Below are 27,179 nucleotides of genomic sequence, written 5' to 3' on the forward strand. Positions count from 1 at the left end.
TTCAGAGATGTCTGACCTCTTTTGTCTTTCTATTTGTGGACATGATTTGGAAATCAATACAGATAAATGATATTGAAGTTTGCCAATGACCCCAAATTAAGGGACATGGCAAGTCATGGAGAAAAGTGTGGTAGGTTGGACGTGGACAGGTTAGTACAGTATGTAAAGAAATGGCAGATGCAGCTCAGTGCAGGGAAATGGTAGATTTTGAGAAGACCAGTGGAAGGAAATATATCCTAAAAGGCACCATTAATGACATAGAGAAGAGAGAGCTAGGATACAGAAAATGGGTCTTTATAAGTGTGAGTGTAGAGTGGAAATGTCCATTAAAAGATACAAATAGTATTTTGGTTTTATATTGTATATTATATTATATTGGGGGTGTATTGAAGCAAAGAAGTAATGTTGAGTTTGTATGGGACAATGGTTAGGTCACAATAGGAGTATGATGTAGAGTTCTAAAATGTCATTCCAGTAAGAAATTAAAACCATACAAACTGTACAAAGATTTATTCAAAGGAAACAAGGAATGAAAGGTTGTAATTATGGGAAAAAGCTTGAAAAGTTGGGCCATTTTTCCTCTCAAATTTGGCTGACCTGTGACCTAACTCCATTTGCCAGCCTTTGTCCCATATCCCTTGATACATTTTAGTTAACAAAAATCTATCAATCTGAGTTTTAAATTTAGCAATTGATCAAGAATCAATTACCATTTGTGAAAGAGAGTTCCAAACTTCTACCACACTTTGCACCTACAAATGTTATCTAATTTCACTCCTGAAAGATCTGGCTCAACTTTTAGACCATGTCCCCTAGTCCTAAACTCCCTTACCAGAGGAAATAGTTTCTCTCTTTACACCATCCGTTCCTCTTAATATCTTGAAAACTTCAATCAAATCACCCCTTAACCATCTAAATTCTAGGGAATACAATCCTAGTTTGTATAATATCTCCTTGTAACTTAACCCTTGAACTCCAGTTATCATTCTAGTAAATCTAAGTTGCACTCCTTTCAAGGCCAATATATCCTTCCTCCTGAACTGCTCAGAGTAATCCAGGTGAAGTCTGACAAGGGCTTTGTAAAGCTGAAGGATGACTTCTACTCCCATGTATTCTATGCGTCAAGATATAAAGGCCAGCAATCAGTTAGCTTTTCTGAATATTTTCTATATTTGCTCATGAAATTTTAATGATCTGTGTACCTGGAGCCCCACATCTCTGTGGACCGCTACTGTTTCTAGCTTTTCACAACTTGGTACCTTTTTATTATTTTTACATACAAATCAGATAACTTCAAATTTACCCTTTGCCACAGTTTTGCCATTCACTTAACCTATCAGTATCACTTGATAATTTTATACTGCTTACAATGCTGCCTAGCTTTGTGTCATCGGAAAATTTGGATATGCGGCTTTCTATCCCATCATCTAAGTTGTTAATAAATACAATAAATAGCTGAGGTCCAAACTCAGATCTTTGCAGGGCACCACTTGGTACACCCCGTCAGTTGGAGCACCTGCCCACTGTCTGCTGCCACTCAGCCAACTTCCTAAACAGGTCAATAATTTCCCTTTAATTCCATGAACTTCAATATCCCCCCCATTATCTCTTATGAGGGACTTTATCAAATATTTTCTGGAAGTCAATATAAATTACATTCAAAGGTATTCCTCTCTCCACTGCTTTAGTTACCTCTTCAAAAAATGTCATTAGATTTTTCAGACATGACCTACCCTTTTTATAACTCTATGCTGGCGCTCTCTGAACACTGAAAATTTTCAAGGTGCTCAGTCACCCTATGCTTAATTGTAGACTCTGGTAATTTGCCGATATCAAATGTTAGGCTAATTGGCCCATAATTCTTTGGTTTCCCTCTGTCGCCTTTAGTAAATAGCAGAGTGACATGCGCTGTTTTCTAATCTAAATCAACAATATCTGAATTGAGAGAGCCTCGAAAGTTTGTAGTTAGGGCATCTTCAGTTTTCTCACCTATTTCTTTTAAAACCCTGGGATGGAAACCCTCTAGTCTTGAGGATTTGTTATTTGGCTGGCAGAGAAAAAATAAAATGTTGATTCTAGGGGCAGAATTATACATTCGGCATGCGGGCGCGTGCCCGACATGCTGGAACGTAAAATGACACGCGATGATGTCAGGCATGCATCCCGATGTTATCGCGAACTTGCGCGATATTTCATTCGGCGGGCCCATGTTGGAGTCGGCTGTGCGCCCGCCAATAATTGAAAGACCTATTAAGGCCATTAACAAGGTAATTGTGTAGAATTCTACGCTGCCCAGGCAAAAAGGCCAAGCGGCCTTTACGTTTTTTAGGAAACCTCATCCACGAGCGGGATGAGGTTTCCTAAAGCTAATACTAATTAAATAAAAACTTTCTTTTGAAAATAAAAACATGTCCCCTCATGTGAGTGTCAACTGAGGTGGGATGTTTCATTAAATTTTTAATGTCTTTAGTTATTTTTTTAAAAAGCACTTCAAACTCCCTGAAGCAGCTCTGTGCCTCAGGGAGATTGAAGCGCTCTTTCACGCGCATGTACAAACTGCGCGCTGGACCCGACTCTCTCTCCTCCCCCGGCCCGCACAGGTAGCGCTCACTGCTCATGATCCACGCAGGGCGGGCCTTAATTGGCCCGCCTGTGTGAAATTGCGGTGCGGAGCTAATCGCGGGTGGTGGTCGGCTCAGCAACCGCTCCCACCGTGCCCACCCGATGACTGGAAAATCCTGGCCCAGATGTGTAAGTGTAGTATTCTAACCCACTGCATTTCACTATAAGTATAAAAGATCAAGATTAATAATTAAATTTGATCAAAGGACAAAGAAGATGCAGCACATCTGTGAAAATTATTAAAGCTTTAAATTAATAAATGAATTGATAACTCAACAACATTTATTTAAATTTTAGACAAATTAGAAACCTATATTTATGTGCAAGAGATTTATTATGAGTAAATGCCAAGGACTTCCTGAATTCAATAGTGGCATACATTATTTGCATTGATAATTATTTCTTCTCTGCGTAGGCAAGCAAATAACTAAAATAAAACTCATAATAAGAGTAGATGTAAAATTGTATGTATTTTCTAAACCGTTGATGCATAAATAAGATACTCAGTGCACTGATGTAAGTCAATGGGCAGGATTTTCCCGTCAGTGAGTGGGCCCCGCCCCCCGCTCGCTGACGTGTAAAATGACGCAAGATGACGTTGGGCGGAACTCCCGAGGTCACCGCACCCCATTTAAATTTTCAGGTAGGCGGGGGCGCAGCAAAGTCAGCTGCGGGCCTGCTGACCTGTCAATGGCCAATTGACGCCGTTGACAGAGCCATTTAACTAATTAATGGACCTGCCCGTCCAAACTTAAGGTTGGCGGGCAGGCCAGGAACCCTGGCGGGCTTCAGAAAAGGCATGAATCCTCATCCACGGGTGGGATGAGGTTTCATATAGATTTTTTAAAATTTTATTAAAGTTTTTAAAAAAATTATGGACATGTCCCAACTCATGTGACAGTGTCACATGAGGGGACATGTCAGGGAATTTTCTTTTCCATTTTTAATATTTTTGACAGTACAGCCGATCTCCCTAAGGCAGCACTTAGCCTCAGGGAGATGAGTGCGCTCTTTTGTGCGCGTGCGCGAAAGAGCGCATTCTTGGCTGAGGGAATCTCCCCCGCCCGGACAGGCAACGCATAGCACTTCCGTGCGGATGTCATGCTGGGCGGGCCTTAATTGGCGTTGCGCCCCCAATTGGGGGCAGCGATCGGAGGCACACCTGTGCACGCCCGCATTTCAACTTCGCCCCTGACAGGAGGAAAATCCTGCCCAATGTCTTTGTGCTGATGAATTCTTCATTCTAATGTTGCATGTGGATTCATTTTCAGTTGGTTACTGAGCACTGTTTTGTATTCTGTCGTAATGGGCGCTTCCAGGATTCATTCATGCATTTCAATTGAAACAATCTTATGAAGATACCTTGGTAAAAGCAATGAGGAAAATTTTTTCACGCAGCATTTCAATAATTGAAATAACATTAATACAATATGATAGAGGGAAAACAACTTAAGCATTAAATGCTGGTATTATTCCAATTCTTAGCTATGTTTGATATTTTCCAGAATCTAAGGGCAAAATGCAATATTATGCAGAGCTGAGAAGTTGATATGATTTATATTCAAAACTATGTATTTGTTGCTTCTCACTGATTTGTTGCTTCTCACTGTTTTCTTGCTGGCTTGAAGTGCACTTTAAAGGAGCAATGAACCCAGAAGATTTGTTTTACTCATTTAGTTATGAATGGCTGGAATCTAGCCTTGGGCCAGAATTTTCCAGCCCTGTTGGCATTGGGCGTCATGGCAGGTGGGGATGGGGGGACAATTTGGTAAAAATTCCAAAAATCAGTTTCACGCCATCGTGAAACCAGTTTGCTATCGTCCGCTCCACCCTTCAATGGTGGGCCATGTTTCCCACCACCCCACGTCAGGAACCTACTTTCAATACTTTAGCATCTCATTATAAGCCCTGCTTGCCGGAACCATCCCCCCACGCTGGATCATCGTGCACATCAGTGTTGTTGCATGTCAACGTGTTTCACAACTGTACATAAGTGACGAGCACCTGGTGAGCTGCACTCCACTCTAGACTTTGAGGTTGGTTTGCCTACCTTGCTTCGGGCAGCACTCGCAGTCATCAGCGCCAGGCTTCACAGGCAGCACCACATCACTTTTAGGGGGTGCTCATGGGCAGGTCTCTACCTACCAGACCAGTTGTAAGGTGGGGGTGGCTTTTCAATGGCTGCAGGGCTAGATCTTGCTTGGGGAAGGGGGAGAAGTGGCCTCAGGCAAGGGAAGATGCTGCAGGGCGAGGGCTGTACTAGGGAAGGGGATATCCCAGGGTGTGCGTGGAGGCACATGTTGGTTTGTACAAGTGGCCTCAAGATGGTGAAGGCTGAGGAGGCAGTCTCCAGAGGAGTTGAGGCCAGATGGAGATGTGAGTGTGTGTGTGAGGGAGTGAGTGGTGATGTCCCTTGAGCTAGTAATGAGTGAGATGCAAGTGAATGTGTGATGGGCTTGTGAATATGTGAGTTTAGAGTGATGAGATGGATGCCTTACCCTGGTGGCATGAATGGATCATTCATCTGCATTAGATGGCTGATGTCTTGTGTCCAGCATTGGCACTGACTGCCTCTGCCACCACCTCCCAAGCCGGATTGGTGAGACCGATGGGCCTCCTGCGGCCAGAGTGAGGTAGAGGACATTGCCGGGGGCCTCCAGAATGTGTCCCAGGGATGCGTCACCAAATCTGGAGGTTGCACTCTCCTTGGCTTTTGGGGCCATTATTGTCACTGGTGCCCTCCTGGGCTGCAAGCATTGAGAAGTGTGTGCGCGGCTGCAGTTTAAATATGGCATCCTGCATGAGGAAGCAGTGAGGTAACGGCGTGGCGGGCAAATCAGAGGCCGTCCGCCAGTGAGATGGCATGTTTCCTGTGGCTGCATAATTAATGAGGCAGAAATGGGACAATGTCATGCAAAAACCCGCCATTGCGGCCAGCAGGTAAAATGACTTTTTCCCACCCACTACTGCACTTTGGGCAAATCTGGGATGATTCCCCCGTTGGTCTTATTATGCTGGTGGTTTGCCTTTCTATCAACATTTCAGCTAACCCACTATCACCAATAAGCCTCAAGTGAAGGTTCACATGCTTGAGGTTTCTGTCTGGTAACGTGTCTAGATGACCACATGGTCACTTTAAGATAAATGTGACTTATAGATTGTATTTTGCATACAATCTAAACTTAAAAGACACCTGAATGTGTTGATCATTCCGTGCACTTGAATTAACAATACCCTCTTAGGTGGGTCTGAAGAATTGTATATTTTAAAATTAGCCCTCGTCTTGTTGACTAATTCTTTGGGCTTGAGCTTGCACAGAGTGGCAATCAGAATCATATTGCCACTCCACTCCTTCCTTACCTTAAATTTTTTCGATCCTGCCTCACCCAATCTTCTGACTCAGGCCAGGTGAGAACTATACAGGGCAGCATGCTCCCAGGGCCTTCTGCCGAGCGCTGCTCAATCAAAGGCAAGGAGACCATGCCCCTTTTTTACAGCACCAGCTGCCATAAATCAGGCGAGTTTAAAGGTCCAGCCACATTCAAGCCAGAGAGAAGGTGGCGTGGGGAGGGGAGTCCCATTGTTGGGCAGGGGGGAGGGGGGGGGGGGGGAGTCCCATTGGGGGGCAGTCCCGTGGGAGGGGGCGTAGCTGGGGAGTAGGGAGAGTCACCTGAGGGTTAGGAGGTGTGGGAGGAGTCCCATGGGGGCTCAGTGTGGGTCTGTACAATAGTTACCCAGAAGTTCGAAGTGGTTTTAATTATTTTAAATTTCTGGGTAACTATTGCTGTATGACAATCTGAACCACCGAAGTTTGTGATTTAAATCGAAATTTGCACTTCCCATGCTATTGCTGTGCAATTCTTGCCTGGGAATTTCCAGGGTGGGAGCTGGGGGGTGTTCCCCAATGCACTTTTGAGGTAGCCCCAGTTACACAAGCCTGGAGCTGGGAAGTTATGGCCCAATTCCACGGTTTTCCCCACTCTGCTTTCACTTGGTTTTTCTCCTAGTGAGAGATTATTTTCCTAACAACAATTAAAGCCTCCCTTTGGTAGTTTTTATGAAACTTTCCCCTTTACTAGTTCCATCTTTTTGTATTATTATGAAAATGCTTATTTTTAGGATTTAGTTTTAAAGATTCAGCTTGGTTCTTTTAATAGCACTTTCACCTCTCTGGGCTGAATTTTACATGGATCGGGCGTGAAATCGCAAGAGATGACGGGGGAATGTCCCAACCTCATCGCGCACTGGCGCCGGCCGACAATTAAGAGGGCAATTAAGCCCATTAATGGCACAATTGTCTGTTGATTATTAGTTAATTGACCAGCCAGTGTGAAATCGCGGTCGGGGGCCGATAACGGTTTCCTGGCTGATCCCAGACCCACTGATCGCACCTGCCCGCCGAGCTAAAAATTCAGGCTCCTGTTAGAAGATTGTGGTTTCAAGCCCCGTGATGGATTTAAGCACATTATCTATACTTTGTTGTAAAACACTTTGAGAGATCTTGAGGATGTGAAAGGTGCTATAAGTCAATTAAAGTTCTTTATTATTTACGGGGCTTATTAGAACTGGGTAGGAACAAATACCCAGGCTTATTTTCTTCCTTTTTGTCTACCCTCAGGGTGCTGAGACCAGTTGTATCAATCCAACAGTTTCCCCAGATGAGATTAGCTAACCCGTCGCAGAATATCAAGTCAGGGGACTTCCTGGTCACAATATGCATTTTAACCATTTGCAGCAGTGCACTATCACCAAGGAACGTGTTCATCCAATTCATTCCTGCCCTTGGATCCAATCACAAACTTATTTAAGGGGAGGAAATATTTTAAATACATGTTTAGAGGATCGCTATAAGTGTACTTCATCTTTTGTTCGCTAATTTTTAATATTTTGCTGCTTTATTTGGCTTCAGTTAGTTTGGTTTCCTAATAACCATTTCCTTCCTCATATTTGTTGCGTATTTTCATTGTGTTAAACAACGATTGCAATGGTAAGGTTATTGCAGCAATCCACTGTCACAAATGCTAAGGAGATCTTACTTAAAGATCACTTGTATACCAGTTTACCATCACTAATTTGCATATCCCTGTTTTTGGAATCTCTATTTGTTCTCCATACAATGATGCTTTTAACAATTAATTTTATGAATTTCCTCTTTGCAATCCTTATTGATGATACCTAAAAATTTATTATAGTATAAAGTTATTTTCTTGTGAATTTATGTTGAGTTTTAAATTAACATTTTTCAATTAACAAGTGCACAAATTTCTGCCATCCAGAACGCTGTTTGTTTACAGTTAAATATAATATAATTTTGGTGAAGGGATCCAGGATCTTTTCCATTTCCTGATAGAAAATACATGGCTTAAATATGTTGACTTTGACATGTTCATTGGCTGTGGGCAGGGCAGCTGCTTTGCCACCTGGTGATGTCAGCAGAAGGCCCAATCAATTTTAGTGGACGAGTTTCATTTGCAGAAGAGTTGAGCAGCAAGCAGCAATCTCTATTTCTCTCACTATTTCCCACTATTAATCTCACTATTTGGGACAGCAGTAAACCCAGTGGGGCGGTTGCTGATTATGGCCAGCATCATCTTCAGGGGAGACAGAAACATCATGGGGTACACAGGAAAAAGCATATTTTACGTGTGGGAAGCTTAATGAGCACATCCAACAGCAAGGACATAAATTGAGCGAAGGCTTTAAAGCTCCAAATTCTCAACCAATTGTAGAAAGTGTGAGTGTGACCAGCTTTTCCTTACTGCAGCGAATGATTTCTTTAAATGGTGCTGTAAATGGATGCCACCCAACTTGTACTGACCATGGTTTTGCAGCAGGTTGAGTAGTGGTCGTAATGCTAATTGAAAATCACATTGTGGGTTCTGAAAATGTCAGTTAACCCCTATTTGAATATTTTAATTAGACCAGTGCCTTTTTCCAGCTGGAGAGCTAGCCACCTAAATCAAAATCCACTTAAAAACCTGAATGGGTGAACATTCAAGGTTAAGTCAGCTCCACAGGTTCCTTTTCCACTATTTAACATTTTAAAATGGGCCGCAAAATTCAAATTTCAAGCTGGCCCTTATTTTTTGGGTGTAGTGCTAAGATTCAAAAATTGTGACTTAGTTTGGATGAAACCCCATGCAACTCAAATTCAAAATCAGCTGGATATCTGAACTGTTTGCCCATTCCTGATTGTACAAGGTAGTGAAATTTGCTGGCTGGGCTAATGACTTTGCCATTACTAGATTTTACATTCCTAGTCCAAGCGATTAGATACACATTGGATTATGCTGAAAATCTGTTTTGTTCTGTGCAGAAACCTAGCAACTAAATAATACACTTCAGTCTTAGAAGATTTATTATGGAACCATCCATTTAATCAGCTGACAGTATTGACAAATACAAGGGTGAGAAAGCAGGTTAAGCCTGGGAACACCATAGGTAGATTATTCACTGCCTGGGTGGCAATATGATGGAGCCCCTTTGGAACACATCAAATTTCCATTCCATGTGAGATGGTACTCAAAGCGTAATGCTCCTTGACTATCCTTTTCTTCAAGCCAGCACTGCTGAAATACCGGCCTGGACTTTTGCTTTTGAGGCAGGTAGCAGGAGCTGGGAAATTTCCTGGGTGACCGCACCCACCTTGGGAGAAAGTGCCTTGAGTGGCAGGATATTTGTTCCGGGGGATGGAATGGGATCGAGTCAGGCCCACCACCACCAGATGGAGATTGGAAGTGGCCAGAGAGGCTGCTGAGTGACAAGGTGGGCTGTTTGAAAGGCCCGCCTTGGTTCTCTGGGACTTTGTCCCAGTTGCTTTGTAAAACATTAGGCCCTCTAGTCCTCACCCCTCACATCCCCCATCCACTCCCTATATCCACACATGCTAACTCATGTCCCACCCATCAATACAGGCCCCTTATAGTCCTCATGCCACCTTAGAGCCAACTCATGCCGACTCATCCACCCCAAGGTCCCTTATATCCCCTAAGTCAACTTAGTGCCAACTCATGCCAATTCATGTTCCCACACCCACCACCCTTTGCCTTTACATCCTTCATGCCAACTCACTCAATATCCACCATGGGCAGACCACAGGTGCCATGCTGAGATGAAACAAAATAAAGTTCTAAATATCTTTTGCAGCCTTCACTAGATATATATATTAAAAAACTCCCATTCCTAAAAGCCCGTTCCATACATTTAAATCCCCTCAAGTACTTTCTTTCACAGGATTTGGGTGTTGCTGGCTTGGCTGGCATTTGTTGCACATTCCTAATTGCCCTCAAGAAGGGGTGGTTGAGAAGGCTTTCTTGAACCACTAAAGCCTATGTGGTGGAGGTACACCCAGAGTGCTGTTAGGGAGGGAGTTCTAGGATTTTGATCCAGTGACAGTGAAGAAATGGCGATATGATGCCAAGTCAGGACGGTGTGTGGCTTGGAGGGGTACTTGTGGGTGGTGGTGTTCCCATGTGTCTGCCAGTTTGTAGAGGTTGCTGTTTTGCAAGGGGCTGTTGAAGGAGTCTTGGTGGGTTGCTGCATTGCATCTTGTAAATGATACAGACTGCTGCCACTGTAGATGATGGCTGAGGTGCCAAGTGGGTTGCTTTGTCCTCGATGGTGTTCAGCTTCTTGTGTTGTGGGAGCTGTGCTCATCCAGGCAGGCGGAGAGTATTCCATCACACTCCTAACTTGTAACTTGTAGATGTTGGACAGGCTTTGGGAGTCAGGCGGTGAGTTACTCCCCTCAGAATTCCCAGCCACTGACCTGCACTTGTAGCCACAGTATTTAACTGGTTGGTCCAGTTCAGCTTCTGGTCAACAGTAGACTCCAGGATGTTGATCGTGGGGGATTCAGCGATGGTAATGCTGTTGAATGTCAAGGGAAGATTATTAGATTCTCTCTTGTTAGAGATGGTCATTGCCTGGCACTTGTGTGGCATGAATGTTACTTGCCACTTACGAGCCCAAGCCTGAATGTTGTCCAGGTCTTGCTGCTTATGGACACAGACTGCTTCAGTATCTGAGGAATAGCAAATGGTGCTGAAAATTGTGCAATCATTAGCGAACATCCCCACTTCTGACCTTGTGTTGCAGGGAAGGTTATTAAATAAGCAGCTGAAGATACTACCCTGAGGAACTCCTGCAGTGATGTCCCGGTACGAAGATGAATGTCCTCCACCCATCTTCCTTTGTGCTAGGTATGCCTCCAACCAATGGAGAGTTTTCCCTGATTCCTATTGACTTCAGTTTTTCTAGGGCTCCTTGGCGCCACACTGGGTCATGCTGCCTTGATGTCAAGAACAGTCGCTCTCATCTCACTTTTTGAATTCAGCTCTTTTGTCCATGTTTGGACCAAGGCTGTAATGAAGTCAGGAGCTGAGGAGCCAAACTGAGTGTCAGTGAGCGGGTTATTGCTAAGTGTCACTCGATAGCACTGTTGACAACATCTTCCATCACTTTTTTGATGATCAAGAGTAGACTGATATGATGGCAATTGGTCGGGTTGGTTTGCCCTGCTTTTTGTTGACAGGACATACTGGGCAATTTTCCACATTGTCGGGTAGATGCTAGTGTTGTAGCTGTACCGGAACAGCTTGGCTAGGGGCAAGGCTAATTCTGGAGCACAAGTCTTCAATACTATTGTCAGGACCCATAACCTATGCAGTATCCATAGCCTTCAGACTTTTCTTGATATCATGTGGAGTGAATCGAATTGGCTGAAGACTGGCATCTGTGATGCTGGGGACCTCATGAGGAGGCTGAGATGGTTCATCCACTCAGCACTTCTGGCTGAAGATTGTTGCAAATGCTTCAACCTTGTTTTTTGCTCTGATGTGCTGGGCTCCCCCATCATTGAGGATGGAGATATTTGTTAAGCTTCCTCCTGTGGTTGGTTGTTTAATTGTCCACCACCATTCATGACTGGATGTGGCAGGACTGCAGAGCTTAGATCTGATCTGTTGGTTGTGAGATCCCTTAGCTCTATTACTTAATCTTAATCCTTTATCAAAACAAACAGTTGTATCCATAGCCCCACATCAAAGACCTTTTTGAGCTGTCAATCAAACTGTGAACTTCCATTCTTCTACAGAGATGATAGGTGTGGAAAGCAACCAAGCATTAATAATGCTATAATGGTAGCAGTTAAGGTTATTTCACCTTTGAAATAAAAACACAATTGAAACTACTGGAACAGGTTTTTTTTAAACTCTCACAGACACAGGCAGGCTGCTATTTTCAATTTTTAAAGGGCTGGGCATTTAATAACTTGACAGCTTGACAGTTTTACAGACCTATCCACCCTTCAAGAGAAATTAAGACTACTCTAAAGATTTGTAATTCCCACACTGTGGAATAAGACCCTTGTTGCTGCAAAAATGAGGTTTGTTTGAACTCAGCACTGAATTCAAAAGGACCTCTGAGTTCCCACATGTGGGAGACACTCCCTCCCCCCCAGCGATAATGGTTTCTGCCTGATCTGGAGTCTGTCTGCCACTTTGGAATCACCGCAGAGTCTCTATGATGCCACAAAAATCCAGACCACCAAGTCCCATTTGGCCATCATTCCCAAGCTCGCTCCTATACCAGCCCCCAGTTAAGCAACACCTTGATTTTTAAATTCTCATCTTTTCTTTCAAATCCCTCCATGACCTTGTCCCTCCCTATCACTATAATCTTCTCTAGCCCTACAACCCTTGAGAGACATCTGCACCCCTCTAATTCTGGCCTCTTGCTGATCCATGATTTTGATCTCTCCACTGCTCGTGGCCATGCCTTCAGCTGCCGAGGCCCTAAATTCTGGAATTCTTTCCCACAACCTCTCTTTCCTCCTTAAAACATACCTATTTGACCAAGCTTTTCATCATTTAACCTAATATCTTCTTAAGTAACTTGGTGTCAAATTTTGTTTGATAACACTCCTGTGAGGAGCCTTGGGTTGTTTCATTATTTTAAAGGAACTATATAAATACAAGTTGTTGTTATCTGCTTTATAAATGACATTTCTTTAGCCTTCACTGAGGAACATTAGGTTTTCGCTTCCCCTACCACACCCTCTGGTTTCCTTGTGCATGTGACTCATTCAGACAAAATTCATTACCAACATTATTTCTTTCACTCAGAGTATCTGTTTCTGGGCTGGTGATTGCTAGTCATGGATGACGGAACAGAGGAATTTCTGGTGGTGTGTCTCAGTGATGATAGTCCTAGGATGGGATTTTCCGCCCTGCCCACCGCTGAGATCGTCCAGTCCCGCTGAAAGTCAATGGTCTTTTGGCTGGGCCGCTGAATCTCCTGCAGCAGGTCCAGCTGCGACAAGGCCAGAAAATGATGGCCCTAGACTCTCTTCTGGGGCATCTTCTGTCAATTTGATTTTTTTGTTTCTATTGAGATAAAATTAACAAAGAGCTTTTATAGATATGAGGTAATTGTTAACAATTTTTTTCTGCCTTATTGGGGTCCTGCATAGATATGCTGCATATAAGGTATCTTTAAATTCTTAAGCATTCAATTGGCCTCTACAAACTCACTTGGGCTGCAGGCTATCCAACTTTTGTCTTCTGCTTTTGGGGAGTTGCTCCCCACAGCAACTCAACAGATAAACATCCCTTTCCTTAAATATCTTTTTCCCTTTCATCTCAGGTTCCTTTGTCCTCAAACATCTCTTCAAAATTCAACTACTCCAAATATAAAAAACTTTCATGTTTTCTATTTTGCCTCTAATTTCTGGTCATAAAATTTAACATGCCTTCCCTTGTTTACTCACGGAACCCTTGTAAAATACAAATGTTCCTTGTCACCAGCTGAAAAACCAATTTCCCCAAAATGCTTACCTCAAAATGCAAATTTCCAACCTATTTACTTGTAACAAAAACCACCATAACCTCTCATTACAAATGCACAAACCTAACATCTTCAACCTTTCATCTCTTAGACTTCACAGACAACCTGTCTCTAGTAACCTTCCCCCTGTTTAATTAACCCTGGACACATACACACACCCACAGCTCTCTACACAGAAAACAATCACAAACATATAAAAATATACATCCGTCATCACAAACAGAACATTAGAAATGGGATTAGAAATAGGCCATACAGACCTCCGAGTCAGCTATGCTATTCAGTAAGAACATGATTGATCTTCAACCTCAACTCCACTATCCCATTCTATCCCCTATGTCCTTTGATTCCCCTTAATATCCAAAAAATCTATCAAATTATGTTTTTAATATGTTCAATGATTCAGCATCCCTGAGGTAGAGAATTCCAAAGCCTCATAACACTGAGTGAAGAAATCTCTCCTCATCTCAGGTCTAAATGGCCAACTCCTTATTCTGAGATTGTGACCCTGGGTTCCAGACTCCCCAGCCAGAGGAAACATTCTTCCAGTATCAAGCCTATCAAAGCTAAGAATTCTAAATGTTTCAATGAGATCACCTCTCGGTCTTCTAAGATCCAGGGTATATTGGCCTAGTCTACTCAATCTCTCCTCATCAGATAATCTCCTCTTCCCAGTAATCAGTCTATTGAATGGTCAGTGCACTCCCTCCAATGTAAGGAGACCAAAACTGTAAACAGTACTCCATTTGTAGTTTCCCCAAGGCCCTATATAATTGTACTAAACTTCTTTACTCTCATACTTCAAGAGTGAATAGTTTTAATGGCCTGTACACCTTTTCCTGCTGAGAACTGTAACTCGAATGGAGACATTTCACAAGACCTGGATGCATGTGAATAACTGCAGTTTTTAATTTCTTAGTCATCATGGCACCCCACAATGATGATGCTGAAATACTTGTGACCTGCAGTGCACGCTAGTTTCTATGATTCCAGGTTATTAATTAGTCTTGACACAAGACTGCTTTACCATCTACCTTTACTGCTCCTGTCAATTCATTGAATCTATTGTGACACTGTGGTAGCGTCCGGTTAGACCTGTTTCACTTACTGTCAGTCTTTGTGCTTCAACTCCCCTATCCTTATTTTCGTACTGTTAAAACTTCCATTAATGCAATGATCCTGAAAATCTATCGTCGTTCCAGTGCATTCCTGCTGCAACATTTGCAAGAGTCCCCTGGAGCAGCTGGAATCCAGGCTTTGGGTTCAGGCTTTGACCCAAAGTATTTAGACTATTTTGTGGGGTGGAGCTTCTTCCTGCCTTAAACAAGACCATCGTAAAGGGAGTCGGGCCAAGGCACATTCCAGAGTTTCAAAGTGATTAATCAACACTTTTTTAAAAAAAAACTAGATCTGGCATTCCTCTCAGGCAATTGGTCCATGTTGGGACCACCTGGGGGTCCAGACCAGGATTGTATCCTTGACTCCCAAAATGGCCCCTTTGTAATAGAGAGGCTCACCATTGTTTCCTGGAACTCTGCCCAATTTTCAGTCTGTGTTCAGTGTTGGGCAACCTAGGTGTGCCCACTGTTGTGGGTGCCAGTTATTGTAAGTTAAGGGAACTCCCCAGATCCATGGACTTAGGTAGGATCAGCAACAAAGATTCTGGAAGGCATATGTCTGAACTTATACCAGAAAACTTGGGGCCTGAAGGAAGCAAAAGCAAGGCACAGTGAAAGGTATGCAGAGTTTTAAAAGAAAGCTGAACTTCAAGTGCAGAAAAAATAGTAATTTTTTCTATGACCACACTCAGAGTTAATAAGTTGAGCAAAATCTAAATTACTCTCTGTGCTGATTATTACATTTCTTAACAGCCAGCATCACACCTGTGCGTAGCTTGCTTACGATAGTATAATGACATGTATTCCACTCCATGTTTTGTGAGAGACACACACATTAGCTAATGCATTTTATTTCTTTATGATAAATTAGCTTGGTGTTAAGACAGGAAAGTGTACTGAATAAAGTATTAGCACATGGCTGTAAAAGATGATATAACAAATGTACAATATATTAGAATTGTCTTAAGTGGAATCATGACCCACAGCTCTTTTGCACAACACCTACTAAGTACTATCTTTAAGCCCAATATTACAATTTTATGCAAATTTTGCAATCATATTACTTTAAACCAAAGAGAAGTGAAACTGGTAATCTAGATGTTTTTACCAGTAATAGAATCATATTCAGTTCAGTAGAATAGCATTCACAAGGGAGGCGAATGCTGGTTGCCTTTTGCAACCAGGTGGGTAATTATACATTATGAAAAATTTATCAAAACTTTTTGTTTGTAAAACCATAACTTGTTTGACAGATATAATTCTGCTACCATGGATTGACAAGGGCTATCTCAATCACTATGAGACATAGCAATTAAATAATTGATATTTTTTAAAAATGCATAGTTATGCTTAGCTCTGCTCTTTTTCATTTTTCTGCTGATCTTCCCTAAAGGTACTGACTGTTGGTGGGATAACGTTCCTCAGCCAGCCTGCTCTACCTCACCCAAGTAGGGTTGCTAACTCTGCCTGGACATGTTCTGTACATCACAGAAAGCCGGCGGCGCAGTATGTGCAGGTTCAGCTGTGGCTCAGTTCATAGCACCCTCGCCTTTGAATCAGAGGGTTGTGGGTTCATGTCCCACTCCCGGAAACCAAGAACTGTGATTGTACTCGAAAAGAGTTGCAATCTGTGACTGTTGATAGCTCAAAAGAGTTTTCTAAGGGAGCGCAAGAGAGAAAAACATACGTAGGCTTCAATCGAACCCATCGCAAAAGTCTATTTCATACCAGCTAAAACTTCCGGTATGGATTCTCAGCAGCTCACACAATTGTTTTATTTTTTTTTAAAAATCAGCTAGGACTAAATCCATCCAGCTTTCAACCTACCTCTTGCTAGCAGCAGTGCTCCTTTTACCTCGAGTCTAGGCGGGAAAAAAGATTTCTCGGCTTGAATAATTTATCTCGCAGCAGCGCTCACTTTTGTCTCAAGTCACTCGGTGGGAAAATAACAGGCAACAAACGTTCATGAGTACAGTACACGTGTGCATCAATACCAGTTTATGTTTTATGTCATCACGCTGCCAAGTACACAATCAGATCACCGTTTCACAATGAATGATGAGCTTCCGTGCTAATTATGTGCATTATATTAATTTATTTGCTTGAAATATTGTTTTAAAATCTCCCAGATTGCTTTCAATAGACACTAGGAGGTTGATGCCGATTCCAGTAAACTCCCGGCCATCATGGTGGTTGGCAAGTAATTAGCTTAAATCTGAATGGCATCAAGGTTTCTGCAGGCAATCCATTCTGATTATGTTTATTGGTGCAGGCAACACAGCCATCTCTTAACTTTTCACTCAAAATGTTCTTTTCACCCACTTTTCACTTCTCTGATGGACTTTTCAGTGCTGGAAATGTTTTAATGGCTGCATTAGGTTGGCCAAAGTAAGTGAAGGCACAAGTATCCAGGCATATATTAAATTATGGCTCAGTTAAATAGCATCCCTGTCCACACAATGTAAATAAAGAAATGAGGACAGGTATTATGCACAAAATACTTATTAAAATAATCCTGCCCCCACCCCACTCCCCCCTACTTCACAGCCACACATCCCCCACCATTCCAGCATTCTTTATATTACTTTATGAAACCAAGGGTGGTGATTTTGAGTGTAAAGTGAAGAGATTGCTGTGTTGCCTGCACCAGTAAATATAATCAAAATGCAGAAACCTTGGTACCATTCAGATTTAAGTTAATTACTTGCCGCTTTGTATATTCTTGTTCTTAGCATCAGAAAAAGTTGCCCATAATCAGCAAGAACAAAGTGTCATGAGAGTTAGAAGGGCAGTCATCAGATTCTTAAGTATGGGGAGGATGCTGTACAGCTCCTGGGAAGACACACCAGAGAGGTAGTGAGAAATAGGAAAATTGAAGGAGGATGGGGAAGGTTCAGGTTGGTAATGCAATTACTGATCTCCAGTTTTCAGGTAAGATTATGGATGAGAATGGTGTGTAGCGTGCTATACTGCTGTCTCCCTACTATGATTGGAATTTTCTTCCCAGGACTAATACTGACCATTTCTTCCCCACCTGCCACATGCAAATCGAGGCTGGGGTCAGGGCCCATGTCTCAGAAACTTCCCTACTGGCTGGCCCAGTTGACACCACTTCCCAGAGCTGCCACGTGGAAGGCGACATTGGGCTCCAGGATGCAGTTGTAAAGAATCTGAGTTTCCCTGAATGAAGGGAAAGGGTATCATGTCCCTCCAGGTTGCTCCCAGCACTTAATTAATGATGACTTTGATCTTGGCTGAGGCCCTCAGTGAGAATAATTCTACCATCTCCAGGTTACTGTTGCCCCAGTAAGATCCCTTTCTGTCAGTTCCCGCTGAAGCACTGGTGAAATTTTCCATCCCTGCACAGCCTGGTCATCTGCTTTTTGATGGTGGGAATCCTGCTGATTGCCCCTTGAGCATACAGAATGAATCCCAGCACTGGGGCAGAGCACTGGACGCATGTTCTGCCCCACCAGATCTTTGGTCCAAAGTGGAGACATCCTTCCATGAAATTTTGAACCTGCCTGAAGAGGGTATCCAGCACCTACTCAATGTAATGATGCACAGCGGATTGCCTTTTTTTAAATAAGGCAGCCTGGAACGGTCCAGTGGCATGTGTTCAGAGCTGCAGTAACCTTTACAGCCATCAACAAGGCTTTGCCCTTGGTAGAAAGAATCTGGTGCCAACAGCTGGCATAATTTGCTCAGTGATTCTGGAGGAAACCACAGCCTTTTCATACACTGCCTTTGAGGGAGCTCCATGTATAACCTCCTTGGCTGTAGGTGGCCTAATGTTGGGTACCTAATGCCACGTGGTGCCTGTGTGTATAATGCTGGATTCGCTAGGTTTCCCCCCACCTTGTCATTCTGGCTTTAAGTTCTTTGGAAATAGCAGGTAATACCTTTTAAAAACAGTGATCACCTGGTTTTAGGGTCTAATGAAACATTCTGAAGGGGTCCATCAGGCTAGAGACTGAGAGGTGTGCTGGGGAATCTAGAACACAAGGGCAGAGTCTCAGGATAAGGGGTCAATCATTTAGGACTGAGATGGGAATTTCTGCACTCAAAGGGATGTGAATCTTTGGAATTCTTCACCCCAGAGGGTTGTAGATGCTTCAGCGTTTAATATATTTAAGGCTGAGAGAGACAAATTTGTGGTCACTCAGTGCATCAAGGGATATGGGAAGCGGGTGGGAAAAGGGAGTTAAGGCAGAAGATCAGCCCTGATCGTATTGAATGTAGGAGGGGCTTTACTCCAGCTCCTATTTCTTATGTAGTTCCATACTTCACAATCTTTTCAAGAGCTGTTGTGTTCAGTAACCTCTGCCCTTCACAACCTGCCTCTGGTTCATATGGCTGATCCCAGCACAGCCTCGTTTATGCTGTTGGTGCATTCTAGGAGTGGGAACTGGGCACCCCGAGAAAAAAATACTTGAGACTACGAAGCGATATCCCTACAAGTCATGAGGCAGGCTTAGTAAAATCGGATAATGAGGTCAGTGGAGGAGAGTTGGAGCAACCATTCCTTAGTGAAGGGTATCAGCGAAGGCCTCCCTGTGCAATTTCCTTTACCAGACTATCTCTGTATTGCTCAAATTTGAGCAGCTTTGTCCAGGAAAATCCAGGCCTGAGCATTGGCTATTTTATCAAACATTGTGCAACATCACAACTGAATGTAGTTCTGACATCATCCTGATATTTACAGTAAAGATCCATCAGGAGTGGGAATCCCCTTTCTTCCTAATCTAGGGGCACTGGGACCAGTTACAGTGCTTCAACCATACTGCAGCTGACTCATTATAGAGTAACAATTGGATGATATGATTCCTCGTTTAGCTTAGAGTTTTTTTAAAGGTAACTTAGAAATACTTGCCAATGTAACAAAAAATCTTTTTTTAGAAACATGAAGGTGGTGTTCTACAAAAATTTTTAATGCTAAACATTGGACAGAATCATCCCAAATTTGCACTGAGTGGTAGTGGACAGGTAAAATGACATTTTATCTGCTGGCCGCGATGCCAGCTTTTTTCGCAGTATCATCCCAAACCCACTGCATTAATTATGGTGAGAGGGCTCTGATTCACCTGCCACGCCGTCACCTCACTGCTTCTTCATGCCAGGCGCCACATTTAAAGTACAGCCGTGTGCACACCTCTCAGTGCTTCCAGCCCAGGACTGCTGCAAATAAGACAAGGCCCCAAAAGGCAGGAAGACTGCAGCCCCGAGGTTTAGTGGTACGTCCATCGAGCGCCTTTTGAATGCTGTGGAGGCCCGCCGTGAAGTCCTCAACCCCCGATCTGGCCACAGGAGGGGCAGCAACATTGGTAGACAATGGCTGTGGTGATCAGTGCCAGTGCTGCACAGAACAGGTTGGCCATCCAATGCAGATAGAGGATAAATGATCTTATCTGTGCTGCCAGGGCATGGCAAACATCTCATCACTCTAAACTCACACACTCAAGCCCACCACACATTCATTGGCACCTCACTCACTGTAGGGACATCACCTCACTCACTCACTCACTCACTCACTCACTCACTCACTCACTCACTCACTCACTCACTCACTCACATCTCCATCTGACCTCACTCACTCACATCCCCACATCTCCATCTGGCCTCACATCCCCACATCTCCATCTGGCCTCACTCACTCACATCCCCACGTCTCCATCTGGCCTCACTCACTCACATCCCCCCATCTCCATCTGGCCTCACTCACTCACATCCCCACATCTCCATCAGGCCTCACTCACTCACATCCCCACATCTCCATCTGGCCTCACTCACTCACATCCCCACGTCTCCATCTGGCCTCACTCACTCACATCCCCACATCTCCATCTGGCCTCACTCACATCCCCGCATCTCCATCTGGCCTCACTCACTCACATCCCCACATCTCCATCTGGCCTCACTCACTCACATCCCCACATCTCCATCTGGCCTCACTCACTCACATCCCCACATCTCCATCTGGCCTCACTCACTCACATCCCCACATCTCCATCTGGCCTCACTCACTCACATCCCCACATCTCCATCTGGCCTCACTCACTCACATCCCCACATCTCCATCTGGCCTCACTCACTCACATCCCCACATCTCCATCTGGCCTCACTCACTCACATCCCCACATCTCCATCTGGCCTCACTCACTCACATCCCCACATATTCATCTGGCCTCACTCACTCACATCCCCACATCTCCATCTGGCCTCATCTTCTCTGGAGACTGCCCCCTCAGCCCTCACCATCTTGAGGCTACTTGCACAGATCGACATGTGCCCCAAACAAACCCTAGGATACCCCCTTCCTCAGTACAGCCCTCACCCTGTAGCCCAAGCAAGCCTTAGCCCTGCTGCTGTACAAAACCACCCCCGCTTTATGGCTGGTCTGGTAGGTAGAGACTTGCCTGTGAGCCCCCCTAAAAGTGCTGTGATGCTGTATGCGAAGCCTGGTACTGACTGTGAGTGCCGCCCGAACCAAGATAGGCAAACACACCTCGAAGTCCCAAGCAAAGTGCAGCTCACCAGATGAATGTCACTTATGTGTAGTTGTAAAAAACATAGATGGACGATCCAGCAGGGGGGGATGATTCCGGCGGACTGGCCTTATAATGATATGCAGATGTATTACAGTGAGGTTCCCGATGTCCAATGGCGGGTAATGCGGGCTGCCATCAATCACAAACTGGTTTCACGACGTCGTGAAACCAATTTTTGGCCTTCTCACCATATTGTCAGCTCATACCGCTGAGCATGCCCAACGCCAGCGCGCACAGATGATTCCACCCATTGTTTTAGTCTAACTTCTAACATTTTCACAGAACAGGTGAATAGAAATAACATTAACGTATAGGAGTCGGCAGTGTTTCTGTACCTTCCCCGGGGCGAAACAGAAATTATTTGGGATTTTTACAGAAGCACCCCATTAATTAGCAAGGAGACAGGTTCCTTGACCAATTTAGGGCAGCAGGCAGGCTTTTGAAGCTGGAGGGCCAATTGGAGGCCTTCCAGCAGGCTGCATTAGAGGATAAATAGCAGAGGGACTGCTTCAACGTGGAAGTGCCATCTTATCAACTTTTTTTATAACTTTAAATAAAAACAGAAAAAGCAGCCAGGCCACCATTGTGGGGGAGGGGGTGGGGAGGATGGCTGGTGGAGTTGAGCTGGCGGGGGCATGCAGAAATCCCTGTACACGGGAGCCTTTGGCTACAGCTGCACCCTGGCAGATAAGAAGAGCCTTTCGGACAGGTCAACCTGGACCGTTGCTGCCTCCCCCACACCTGATCCCACCCCCCCCCCCCCCCCCCCTGCCAGCCTGCCGCATGGTGCCTGCCTGCAGGAAGCTAAACTCCCACTCCACCCGTCCCCCATTGTGCTGGGAAACTGGAGCCTGACTGGGAATTTCCAACTGGCTGCCTTTAACTGTGCTTAACAAAGCTCTTAATGAGCTGAATTGGCTACCCACTCAAGGGGCCAGGTAGCCCAGCCGGTCCTGAAGTCACCTCAACAAAAATGGCTGCACTGGGAATGGAGTTTGGAAATGAACATGCCAGCCTGTGCCGGTATTTTCAGGCTGAATCCACCTCCGTTTCCGACCTCAACGGGGCCCGAAAATTCATCCCATAGGGCCTAGTATTCAGCATGTCCACCTGACCGATTATTTTCTTTTCCACTTTGGCAACAATATATGTAGTCAAATCATGCAATGCTGTGGAACACCAGTGTCCTTTGTGTGGACTCATAGGATGTGTGCTCACACCTAAGATCCTCTACATAGCAAATTATCAGTCGCCCGGTCTGCAGTACTCTCGCAATGTTGATGGTTGCTCAGGTAAATTGGTTTATTTATGAAATATGAACCTGTCACTGGGATTTGGAATTCTTCCCAAAGAGTTCCAGTAATCCTGCAAACCAAAGTTCGAAAGTTTGAGCTGGAATACACCAGTAAACTTACCATTGGTAAGTTGTGCCATGTTAGCAGCATTACTTAGAATACTTTTGGAGGAACAAAGTGTCAGCAGCACTGCTTGTCTCTCTTCAAGCCAATCAATATATAAACACCAAATCCTGGATGATCGGTCCCAGATCTCTGCAGCTTGAAAGTTTTCTCAACTCCTAAGTGATGTTTCTCTTCTGTTTAATGGAATAGTCTATGCAGTACGTGCTAGCCACATTGATATTGCAATCTCCAAGACAGATGCTGCAATCCAGCTTTCTGCAGCCACTGTGTCATTTAGGGACTCTGTAGAGTTTTGACAATGTGGCTGACTTCTACTCTGATGCTACACATCAGTCATGCCAGCACTTTATCGGCATCCAGGACACAATTTAGATGTTTGGAAATTAAAAACAAAAATTGGCCTCAGTTTGGATCATTCAGATTTTGAATGCATTGGAAGCTTTCGTAACAATTTATGATTCTTTGAGCCACTAGCATCAGATGGCAAAACTTGAAAGGAACATTCGGTTTGTTTGATCTTTAATTTATTTTCCTGTCCCACGAGTGTGTTGTCCTTAAGACCTAATTGTGTTTATTGTGGAAAGGGGAAGCAGAATCAAGTTTCAGTTCAAATATTCTGAAGATAGCATAGAATCAATGTAGTATACATAGATATGGTTTTGCTAGGAAGTCTTGTGGTGTAGTGGGTAGCATTCCTGCTTCTAAGCCAGAAGCTCTGGGTTCAAGTCCCACTCTAGGGCTTGATGGCCAAGGAAGGTGTGTTCATCATGTGGCCAGATTTGTAAATCCTTCCAACATATGCTAATGGCACATGGTTAAGAGTGGGAGAGATTTCTAGTCAGCCATGTTCCATAGCTCCAGGCTACAATTTGCATGCAAAAGTGTATGTATTGCCATAGCAACTAAGACTCCTTGGGAGTGGGGGGAAATCAGACTTGTGCCAACAGCACAGGTTTCAATCCCCATTCTGGCTGGGATGGATTCAGGACCTGCCTCCTTGCCCTACCCTGTGATGCAGATTGCAGTGTTGTGGGTCGGACCTGCTGTCAGGCAAAGGACTGAAAAAGAAGACTGCCATTTCGTTTATGGAAAGTGGGCGTCGCTGGCTAGGCCGGCATTTATTGCCCATCCCTAATTGCCCTTGAGACGGTGGTGGTGAGCTGCCTTTTTGAATTGCTGCAGTCCCTGTGGTGTAGGTACACCTACAGTGCTGTTAGGAAGGGAGTTCCAGGATTTTGACCCAGCAACAGTGAAGGAACAGTGGTATATTTCCAAGTCAGGACGCTGAGTGGCTTGGGGGTGGGGTACATCCAGGTGGTGATGTTCCCATCTATCTGCTGCCCTTGTCCTAGATGGTAATGGTTGTGGGCTTGGAAGGTGCTGCCTAAGGAGCCTTGTTGAATTTTTGCAGTGTATCTTGTAGATGGTACACACTGCTGCCTCTGTGCTTTGGTGGTGAAGGTAGTGAATGTTCGTGGATGCGGCCAGTCAAGCGGGCTGTTTTGTCCTGGATGGTATCAAACTTCTTGAGTGTTGTTGGAGCTGCACTCACCCAGGCAAGTGGAGTGTATTCCATCATACTTCTGACTTGTGCCTTGTAGATGGTGGGCAGCTTTTGGGAGTCAGGAGGTGAGTTACTCGCCACAGGATTCCTAGCCCCTGACCTGCTCTTATAGCCACAGTATTTATATGGCTAGTCCAGTTCAGTTTCTGGTCAATGGTAATCCCCAAGATTTTGATAGTGGAGGATTCAGCAATGGTAATGCCATTGAATGTAAAGGGGCGATGTTTAGATTCTCTCTTGTTGGAGATGGTCATTGCTTGGCACTTGTGTGGCGCAAATGCTACTTGCCACTTGTCAGCCCAAGCCTGGATATTGTCCAGGTCTTGCTGCATTTTGACATGGACTGTTTCAGTACCTGAGGAGTTGCAAATGGTGCTGAACAATGTGCAATCATCAATGAATATCCCCACTTGTGACCTTATGATGGAAGGAAGGTCCTTGTTGAAGCAGCTGAAGATGGTTGGGCCTAGGACACCACCCTGGGGAACTCCTGCAATGATGTCCTGGAACTGAGATGATTGACCTCCAACAGCTTCTTCCTTTGTGCTAGGTATGATTCCAATCAGCGGAGAGTTTCCCCCCTGATTCCCATTGACTCCAGTTTTGCTGGGGCTCCTTGATGCCACACTCGGTCAAATGCTGCTTTTAAGTCAAGGGCAGTCAATCTTACCTCCCCTCGGGAGTTCAGCTCTTTTGTCCATGTTTGATACAAGACCGTAATGAGGTCAGAAGCTGAGTGATCCTGGTGGAACCCAAACCGGTGAGCAGGTTATTGCTAAGCAAGTGAAGCTTGATAGCACTGTTGATGACACTTTCCATCCCTTTACTGATGATGGAGAGTAGACTGATGGGGCGGTAATTGGCCAGGTTGGATTTGCCCTGCTTTTTCTGCACAGGACATACCTGGGCAATTTTCCATGCAGCTGGGTAGATGCCAGTGTTGTAGCTGTACTGAGACAGCTTGGCTAGGGGCACGGCAAGTTCTGGAGCACAATCTTCAGTACTATTGCCAGAATATTGTCAGGGCCCATAGCCTTTGCAGTATCCAGTGCCTTCAGACATTTCTTGATGTCACATGGAGTGAATCGAATTGGCTGAAGACTTGCATCTGTGATGCTTGGGACCTCTGGAGGAGGCCGATCCAGTCGGGAGTTCTGGCTGAAGATTGTAGCAAATGCTTTAGCCTTATCTTTTGCACTGATGTTCTGGGCTCCTCCGTCATTGAGGATGGGGATATTTGTGGAGCCGCCTTCTCCAGTGAGTTGTTTAATTGTCCGTCACCATTCACAGCTGGATGTGGCAGGACTGCAGAGCTTAGATCTGATTCGTTGGTTGTAGGATCACTTAGCTCTGTCTATCACTCGCTGCTTATGCTGTTTGTCCTGTGTTGTAGCTTCACCAGGCTGACACCTCATTTTTAGGTATGCCTGGTGCTGCTCCTGGCATGTCCTCCTGCACTCTTCATTGAACCAGGGCTGATCCCCTGGCTTTCTGGTATTGGTAGAGTGGGGGATATGGGGGGCCATGGGGTTACAGATTGTGGTTGAGCACTGTTCTGCTGCTGGTGGCCCACAGCGCCTCATGGATGCCCAGTCTTGAGTTGCTAGATCTGTTCAAAATTTATCCCATTTAGCAAGGTGGTTGTTGCCACGCAGCAAAATGGAGGGTATCCTCAATGTGAAGACAGGACTTTGTCTCCACAAGGATTGCGCGGTGATCCCTCCTACTGATACTGTCATGGACAGATGCATCTGTGGCAGGCAGGTTGGTGAGGATGAGGTCAAGTATGTTTTTACTTCTTGTTGGCTCCCTCACCATCTGCCGCAAACCCAGTCTAGCAGCTGTCTCCGTTAGGACTCGGTCAGCACAGTCTGTGGTGCTGATACCACTCATGTTGATGGACATTGAAGTCCCCACCCAGAGTACATTCTGCACACTTGCCACCTTCAGTGCTTCCTCCAAGTCCTTCAGTGTTCAACATGCTGATGTGTGGGGGGTACATTTCCTTGTCCACATTTGACCTGATGCCATCAGACATCATGGGGTCTGGAGTCAATGTTGAGGACTCCCAGGGTAACTGCCTCCTGACTGTGTACCACTCTGCTGCCACCTCTGCTGGGTCCGTCCTGGTGGTGGGGACAGGATATACACAGGGATGGTGGTGATCGTGTCTGGGACATTATCCGTAAGGTATGAATCCGTGAGACAGCTCTCCCAATTTTGGCACAAGAGGACTTTGCAGGGCCGACAGGGCTGAGTTTGCCATTGTTGTTTCTGGTGCCTAGGTTAATGCCAGGTGCTCTGTCCGGTTTCATTCCTTTTTTTTCATTTTGCTTTTTAGTGGTTTGATATGACTGAGTGACTTGTTCAGTCATTTCAGAGGGCATTTAAGAGTCACCCACATTACTGCAGATCTGGAGGCACATGTAGGCCGACCAGGTGAGCATGGCAAATTTCCTTCCCTAAAGGGCATTAGTGAACCAGCTGAGTTTTTATGACAATCAACATTTTAATTCCAGATTTTTATTGAATTCAAATTCTACCACCTGCTGTGGTGGGATTCAAACGCAGATCCCCAGAGCATTACCAGTCCTATGCCACCACCTCCCTCATGCTGAACCTACAAAAAGTTTACATTGTGCTACTATCAAATATTGCTGGAATAAAACCTACCCAGCAATGTACTAGGAGAAATTCAGAAAATAGTCGTTGCTGTGTTTACACTGGGAATATAAAATTGGATACAGGCAGTATTAGTGATCCCTTTGATAGCCTGCGTCAGCTGAATGTAAGGCACTAATGCCCATCAATAAATGAAACAAAACCAGACAGGAGGCTGAGGGGAAACCTAACTGAAGCGTATAAAATTGAGGTGTCCCGATAGAGTGGATAAGAAAGCCGTATTCTCCTTGATTAAAAGGTCCATAAAGGGGGAGGGGAAGGAGATATGAGGTTTAGAGGGATTCAAGGGGAATGTTTTTTACCCAGAAGGTGGTGAGAATCTGGAATTCACTGCCTGAGAGGGTAGCAGAGGCAGAAACCCTCAACTTTAAAAAAAAAA

The 27,179-nt window shown here is 44.6% G+C and overlaps 1 protein-coding gene across 4 annotated transcripts in view; it reads left to right on the forward strand.

Annotated features, from left to right (window-relative positions):
• Positions 1 to 27,179, forward strand: part of syk (spleen tyrosine kinase) — a 177,997-nt gene that overhangs the window by 21,430 nt on the left and 129,388 nt on the right. Inside the window, exon 1 of one of the 4 annotated variants that reach the window (XM_078568685.1) lies at positions 15,113 to 15,203. The exons of the other annotated variants lie outside the window; for them this stretch is intronic. The gene's annotated coding sequence lies outside the window, so the exon portion shown is untranslated. Of the gene's footprint in view, positions 1 to 15,112; positions 15,204 to 27,179 lie in introns of those variants that run through there. 4 annotated transcript variants of the gene reach the window in all.

This window comes from Cetorhinus maximus, chromosome 2 (genome assembly GCF_964194155.1).
Source record: "Cetorhinus maximus chromosome 2, sCetMax3.hap1.1, whole genome shotgun sequence".
Taxonomy (NCBI): Eukaryota; Metazoa; Chordata; class Chondrichthyes; order Lamniformes; family Cetorhinidae; genus Cetorhinus; species Cetorhinus maximus.